Here is a 7,874-nt window from a genome sequence, read left to right as displayed (position 1 = left end):
AAAAAGAATGTTGAATTAAGATAGGAATGCAGACTTATCTGTTAGTGTTTGATGGCAATGAGTCCTGAAGTTACCATTACAATGCTTGTATTGTCTTTGTTAAAATTAATAATAAAATCGTCAGTTATGATAGTAAAATATCGTACATAATTACATCATTCACAATTATTAATCAGATTTTTTTACATCCTCTATCTTTGATAGTGATACAGTAGTAAACAGGATAACCACCAATCATGGCAGGTGATAATATATGCACAAAGGATATTTCTGGTTTTATATGATACTGTTAGTTTACGCCCTTACGGAATTCTTCAAATGGGATGCGGGACATTTTTGAAACGCTCTAGCTTAAGCTTATTTGCTTTAGGGCTTGTTATAATTATATATTTATTTCAATTATATGTATAATTTTCACGTGAATTATTAGATTAAAAACTAATGTGTTCTGCTATGAGTAGTGGTATATCTGAAAATCCTAAAATAAATTACATGATTTATTTTTACATGTTTAAAAAAAACTTGAGACCATTAGTTCCGGCCTCCGGGTCCCATTTCCATTGTTTACTAAATTGTGTCATGTTTAGACTCTCTCTCTCTGATCGTCTTTTCTCAGTTATTTGTTTTACCAAAGAAAGTATTTTTGTCGTAGCATTTCGACCACTAATCGCAAATGAAATTGCTGTTTGGCATTACCATGTATGATGGAAGAAGAGGCAGCTAATCATCTGAGAAGACTAGGCCTACATTAAACTATGTCAGCTAACATATTAAGTAAGGACCTGTGTTTTCGTTTGCATGTGGTTGTCTGCGTTTAGTAACATTGTTTTATTCATAAAGTATTTGGGGATATATACTTAGACTCACATTGGTAACACCCAAATCCCGTGTAGGCCTATGACTTTTTTTTTACGATACATTAACTTGCACTCCACTGTCCTACCGAAACCAGACCTTGACAACTTAACGTGGTAAGGTTAGGTGGGGAGGCTGTAGTTTATAACAATAATTAAAAGATTAATGTTAAATGGATATTAAATCTGCTTTGTATCTGACCTGTATAGGCTTAATGACAACAGGTAAAGAAGGATTAACAAAATGGTTGATTGATTGCTTTAGTATAGAGGCAGTTTTGTTGGCATTTTCTATGATTCTAGAATGGTCGTGAACCAGAAATGTTGTATATACACAGCTGTTGAGTGAAAACATTGAAGTGAAGGAAAGTTTTCCGTTTTCTTAAACACTGGCCAAATTTCCAGTAAAATTACAGTTTCAACCATTATGGGGAAATTGGTATAAAAATATATTTGTTGCATCAGAAATAGTGTAGTTCCAATGGATTTAACGTTTATTTTGACCGCAAACCATCCGATTTAGAGATTTACTATGTAATTGGAGTTTCCAGAAAAATCAGTGTTTGTAACCGTGTTTTTATTGTTTTTGTTTCATATGTTGTACAGTAATGCAGAAAGACCCTACTTCATCCCAACAATTATGGGGGACACCAGGTGGGAACCTGGGTTTTGGGTAGGGGGGGGGCTTCAAATGGTATTTGCAATAAATTAATACTTATTCTTCCACCACCCCTCCCCCTTTACCCCTACCTAGCCTTACCGGGGGGGGGGGGGGGCGCCTCCGCCCTTAAGGCCAACGTGATTTACAGGGCACTACCGAACCTAATAAACCCACCTAACCTAGCCTAGGGGCCCTGTACCCCTACCTAGGCCTACCGGGGGGGGGGGAAGGGCTCCACCCCATTGTGACCCCCCCTTAAGGCCACACTGATTTTTGGGGCACTACCAAACCTAATACAACCACCTAACCTGGGGCCCTGTACCCCTACCTAGGCCTAGCCCCTGCGACCCCCCCCCCCCCCCCATACAGCCACTACCTAACACATCCATCAAACCAAATCCAAAGTGATGGTACTGCTGTATACATCGTTATACTATCACCATTATAATATACTCTATAAATTAACCCTTTTACCCCCAAAGGACGTACTGGTACGTTTCACAAAAGCCATCCCTTTACCCCCCATGGACGTACCGGTACGTCCTTGCAAAAAAATGCTATAAAAATTTGTTTTTCATAATTTTTGATAATTTTTTGAGAAAATTCAGGCATTTTCCAAGAGAATGAGACCAACGTGACCTCTCTATGACAAAAATTAAGGCTGTTAGAGCAATTTAAAACATTTATACTGCAAAATGTGCTGGGAAAAAAATAACCCCCTGGGGGTTCAGGGTTGGAAATTTCCAAATACCCCGGGGGTAAAAAGGTTAATGAAGCTTACCTTAAACTGTTGGTTCATAAAGATGTTCTGCTGCTTTGAGGGAAATGTGAAGCCATTGCGAAGGTTCCTTGACATGCAGGACAATTTTTATTTTGTAAAATTAAATTGTGTCTCTGGCACAAATCCACTAGTTTTTCAATACTCCCCGAATAAGTTACAACAAATTCATTGTAAGTTAGGAAACAGTCAGGACAAGAAGATGGAATTTCAACTTCTTGTGCAACATAAGATAACATGCTTGCTATGGCCTCCATGTCTAAGAACGAAATGAAATGCCTGGGTAAGATAATTTATTGTAGCGCTGTTTGGCCAATCACAGCGCCTATCCACTATGACATCATAGTGGATAGGCACTGTGATTGGCCAAACGTGTAAAACTTCATAGTGGACTAGTTTGTCTGCGGATTATAGTGGTTACAGGGCTCATTTGAGCAAAAACAATACACAGTCAACAATAACAACAGACTTAGAAAAAATTTGGGAGGAAGACATGAGTAGCGTGAGTTTGATCATCGATATATAAAGAACTAGGCATTTGCGACAGATAATGTTATACAGAAATACTACAAAAGACTTACTTTACTCGGAAAATATATTAATATAATAGATTTCCCATAATGATTGAAACTGTAATAATACCAAATTTTCAATATTAAACTTACCCGATAATCATGTAGCTGTCAACTCCGTTGCCCGACAGAATTCTACGGAAGGGATACGCCAGCGATCACTATACTAGAAGGGGGTGTACTCACCAGCGCCACCTGTGGCCAGGTACTGCAGTACTTCTTGTTGACACCACCTCAATTTTTCCTCTGTCGTGCTTCCGGCAAGACGTTCATGGATACGCTTATAATTTTGGAGTATTGTTCACGGTTTTCGGTGAAGTATTGCTCTAAGATTTCAGCTTTCGCTATACTGGAAACTTTTCTATTAGCTTAGATAGCTTTTATTTGATTTGATTTATGGTTAACGATCTTTGGCTTTATTTGGAATCCCCCTTGTCTAGCTCTTTGATTCAAGATGTCCGACATTTCTCAAGCCCCTCCCCATAGACGATGTAGGTCTTGTAATAGGCGTATTCCGAAGGCCTCGGTTGATCCTCACACCGCTTGTTCCGACTGTAGGGAAATAGCCTGTCAGTTGGAAGATCGATGTGAGGAATGCGCCGGACTTTCGGAACTTGAGTTTGTTCGATTCCTTAAATATACCACTAAGTTAGAGAGAGAGAGAGTTAGGAGGAGTTCTGCTCGCTCTTCGCTTTTTTCCTCACCTCATGATCCTCAACCTTTTCCTCCCCCTGTAGTGGCTACCCCCGAACCTACTATTTGTGCTCAGCCTGATATGTCTGATGTTTTGCGTGCCATTCAGGCTTTAGGTGACAAAGTGGAATCGGTAGTGAGTGACCACAAGTTCCTCTTGGCGGACGTCAAGGAACTTAAGGTCAAAAGTGCAGTGGGAAGTGGTAGTGCCAGTGCGGTGCCGAGTGCTAGTGCCAGTGCAGTGCCGAGTGCTAGTGTCAGTGTCAGTGTTGTGCGTGAGGGTACTTCTGTGCGTGCCAGTCGTCCTCCCAGTCCGGGACCTCTTGCAAGCTCCCAAGCCCAGGGGAGAAGCAATGTCGAAGGGCAAAAGGATTCGGCAGGCCTTGATCGGCGCACGGAAGTATCCTCGGTGGTTGCGGGCGTGTCTTACAGAGACCGTCACTCCCACCCGCAGACGATTGAGCCCTTATTTTCCTCGTCTGCAGAAGAAATATCGGGGAGAAAACGCTGGACTCAGGTCTCAAGACCTCTTAAACGTAAAGTCCAGACCTCAAGAGTTCAACAACCTGGATGCAGTCATTGGGTTAGCTCTGACTCTCCGCATTCATCAGGTGACTGCACACCTCCTAAGAGAGGTAAGGCGATGCCTCAGCAGACCTCATCTTCTGTTAAGGCTTTGCCTCAACAGACCTTATCGTCTGTTGATCCCAAGATGACTTTGCTGCAGTCCATGCAGTCGCAGCTTGCGGTCTTAATGCGTGAGTTTCAGGCAGAGAAAGTAACACCTCCTCCTGCGAGCGCTCCGCCTCACCGCAGTCCAGGCTGCCTGACGTACGAAGTTGAGGTTCCTCAAGCTACCTTACCGCGTTCGGAGTTGCCAGTTACCAGCGTTGTGCAGCAACCTCCTCCTTCCTTAAGACAACCTCAACAATGGGAACAGGAGTCTTATGCCTTACATCCTCCTCTTCCTCTTGCGGTTAGACCATCGAGGCAACAACCTCTTGAGGTACGACAACTCGTGAGACAGGAACCTGCTACTGCGCATCCACAACCCTTGCAGCAAGCGCAACTCTTGAGACAGGAAGCTCATGCTAGGAGTCAGCCACCTCAACGCATGCATCTACCTTCCTCTACTCTACTTGACCAGTCTTTGCAGCCTGAACCTCAGGTTTTAATTCAGTCACCTCTCTCCACACTTGCTCCTCAGACCGCCGCAGAACCTCCTTCTTCCCAACCTCTTGACTTTGTCGTTACCAGCCCTCATCCTCTTCAACAGAGACTTGAGGATGAAACCGCAAGTGTTTATGCACCCGCTTGTCAAGATTCTGCTGTTCAGCACACCGCTGTTACTTTACCTCTCGCTTCGCAACACTCTGGTGATGAGGTTTCTGAGGAGGAAGCTGCGCACCTAGATGATCCCTCTTCGGACGTGGAGGAACCCAAGTCTTCTCCTCACTCCATTGACTTTCGCAAGGTCCTGGCTCTTTTCAGAGAGGTATACCCGGACCATTTTGTTTCTGCTACCCCCCGCTCTCCTCCATCTGAGTTTTCGCTGGGCATGCAACCTGTTAAGTCGGCCTATACTAAGCTCGTCTTTGCTAGATCCTCTAAGAGAGCTTTAAGAATGTTAGGGGATTGGTTGCAGTCCAAACAGCAACTAGGGAAGACTTCCTTTATGTTCCCACCTACTAAGCTGACTTCTAAGGCGGGCGTATGGTATGCCACAGGAGAGGAACCAGGCTTGGGAGTCCCTGCCTCTGCCCAGGCTGACTTCTCAAGTTTGGTCGACTCTCCTCGTAGATCAGCGATGAGGCGCTCTAAGGTCTGCTGGACCTTTTCCGACTTAGACCACTTCTTAAAGGGTATATTTCGTGCCTTTGAGATTTTCAATTTTCTCGACTGGTGCCTGGGGGCCTTGAGCAAGAAGACCACCCCTGCGGACAAGGACTCAGCCATGCTTATAATGTCCTGCGTGGATAAAGCAATTCGGGATGGGTCCGGCGAGCTTGCATCAATGTTTGTTTCAGGAGTACTTAAGAAAAGGGAGCAACTTTGCACTTTTCTTTCTACTGGCATCACATCTTGTCAAAGGTCCCAACTCCTTTTTGCTCCGCTTTCTAAGTTCTTGTTCCCCGAAGAGCTTATCAAGGATTTGTCTGCGGCCCTTATTCAGAAGGACACTCATGACCTTGTGGCCTCTTCAGCTCGTAAGGCTAAGGTTGCTCCCTCAGTTCCCAGAACTTACCGCACCCCAGTGGCCGATACTCCTGCTACAAGGTTTATTCCGCCCTTTCGTGGCAGAGCCCCCAGCCGAGGAAGTACCCGTCCAGACTCTTCCAGGAGCAGGTCTAGGAAAGGTCCCAAGACTTCAAAAGGCAAACACTGACTCTCCTCCTCTCCAGACAGCAGTAGGAGCCAGACTCAAGATCTTCTGGCAAGCTTGGGAAAGAAGAGGTGCAGACGCCCAGTCTGTCAAGTGGCTAAGGGAGGGTTACAGGATACCATTCTGCCGCAAACCCCCTCTGACCACTTCTCCCATCAACCTCTCTCCCAACTACAAGGAAAAGGACAAGAGGCTAGCGTTACACCAGGAGGTGTCGCTCCTGTTACAGAAGAAGGCAGTGGTTATAGTCCGGGACCATCAATCCCCGGGCTTCTACAACCGTCTCTTTCTGGTGGCCAAGAAGACAGGAGGTTGGAGACCGGTGCTGGACGTCAACGCGCTCAATGCTTATGTCACCAAGCAGACGTTCACTATGGAGACGACGAAGTCGGTCCTAGCAGCGGTCAGGCAGGAGGACTGGATGGTCTCGTTGGATCTGAAAGACGCTTACTTTCACGTTCCTATTCATCCAGACTCCCAACCTTTCCTGAGATTCGTTTTTGGAAAGGTTGTGTACCAATTCCAAGCCCTGTGTTTTGGCCTGAGCACAGCTCCTATGGTGTTTACGCATCTGATGAGGAATATTGCAAAATTCCTCCACTTATCGGACATCAGAGCCTCCCTTTATTTAGACGACTGGCTGTTAAGAGCCTCCACGAGTCGTCGCTGTCTGGAGAGTCTCAACTGGACTTTGGACTTGATCAAGGAACTGGGTCTATTAGTCAACTTAGAAAAGTCCCAGCTCATTCCCTCCCAATCCATCGTTTACCTGGGAATGGAGATTCGGAGTCAGGCTTTTCGGGCTTTTCCATCGGCCCCAAGGATAAGCCAAGCCCTAGAATGCATCCTGAGCATGCTGAAGAGGAACAGTTGCTCGGTGAGACAGTGGATGAGTCTAACAGGGACCCTGTCATCGTTAGCCCTGTTCGTCGAGTTAGGGAGACTCCACCTCCGCCCTCTCCAATTCCATCTAGCAGCTCATTGGGACAAGGATTTGACGCTCGAAGCAGTCTCTATTCCTGTCACCAAAGAGATGAAGACCACTCTCTTGTGGTGGAAGACCAACATCCTTCTCAAGGAGGGTCTATCGTTAGCGATTCAGACCCCCAATCTTCATCTCTTCTCGGACGCATCAGACTCGGGCTGGGGCGCGACCTTGAACGGACAGGAATGCTCGGGAACATGGAACAAGGAACAGGAAATGCTCCACATCAACTGCAAGGAGCTGCTGGCAGTTCATCTGGCCTTAATGAACTTCAAGTCCCTCCTGCTAGGCAAGGTGGTGGAGGTGAACTCCGACAACACCACAGCCTTGGCTTACATCTCCAAGCAGGGAGGGACCCATTCGAGGAAGCTGTACGAGATAGCAAGGGACCTCCTCATTTGGTCAAGAAGTCTAAATCTCTCTCTAGTAACGAGGTTCATTCAGGGCAACATGAACGTCTCAGCAGATCGCCTAAGCAGAAAAGATCAAGTCATCCCCACGGAATGGACCCTTCACAAGAGCGTGTGCAACAGACTTTGGACCTTGTGGGGTCAGCCTACGATAGATCTGTTCGCCACCTCCATGACCAAGAGGCTTCCTTTGTACTGTTCCCCAGTTCCAGACCCAGCAGCAGTTCACGTGGATGCTTTTCTGCTGAATTGGTCCCATCTCGACCTTTATGCATTCCCGCCGTTCAAGATCATCAACAGAGTCATTCAGAAGTTCGTCTCGCACGAAGGGACACGGCTGACGCTGGTTGCTCCCCTTTGGCCTGCAAGAGAATGGTTCACAGAGGTACTACAATGGCTGGTCGACGTTCCCAGGACTCTCCCTCTAAGAGTGGACCTTCTACGTCAACCTCACGTAGACAAGGTACACCCAAACCTCCACGCTCTTCGTCTGACTGCCTTCAGACTGTCGAAAGATTCGCTAGAGCTAGAGGCTTTT

At 46.0% G+C, this 7,874-nt stretch overlaps 1 protein-coding gene across 1 annotated transcript in view; it reads left to right on the top strand.

Moving 5' to 3' along the window:
* Nucleotides 1-550: 550 nt before the first annotated feature.
* LOC137648697 (venom carboxylesterase-6-like) overlaps nucleotides 551-7,874 on the top strand; it is a 105,518-nt gene continuing 98,194 nt past the window's right edge. Inside the window, exon 1 of the mRNA XM_068381730.1 lies at nucleotides 551-774. The gene's annotated coding sequence lies outside the window, so the exon portion shown is untranslated. The remainder of the gene's footprint in view (nucleotides 775-7,874) is intronic.

This window comes from Palaemon carinicauda, chromosome 10 (genome assembly GCF_036898095.1).
Source record: "Palaemon carinicauda isolate YSFRI2023 chromosome 10, ASM3689809v2, whole genome shotgun sequence".
Taxonomy (NCBI): Eukaryota; Metazoa; Arthropoda; class Malacostraca; order Decapoda; family Palaemonidae; genus Palaemon; species Palaemon carinicauda.
This window is presented reverse-complemented; position numbering and strand designations above follow the sequence as displayed.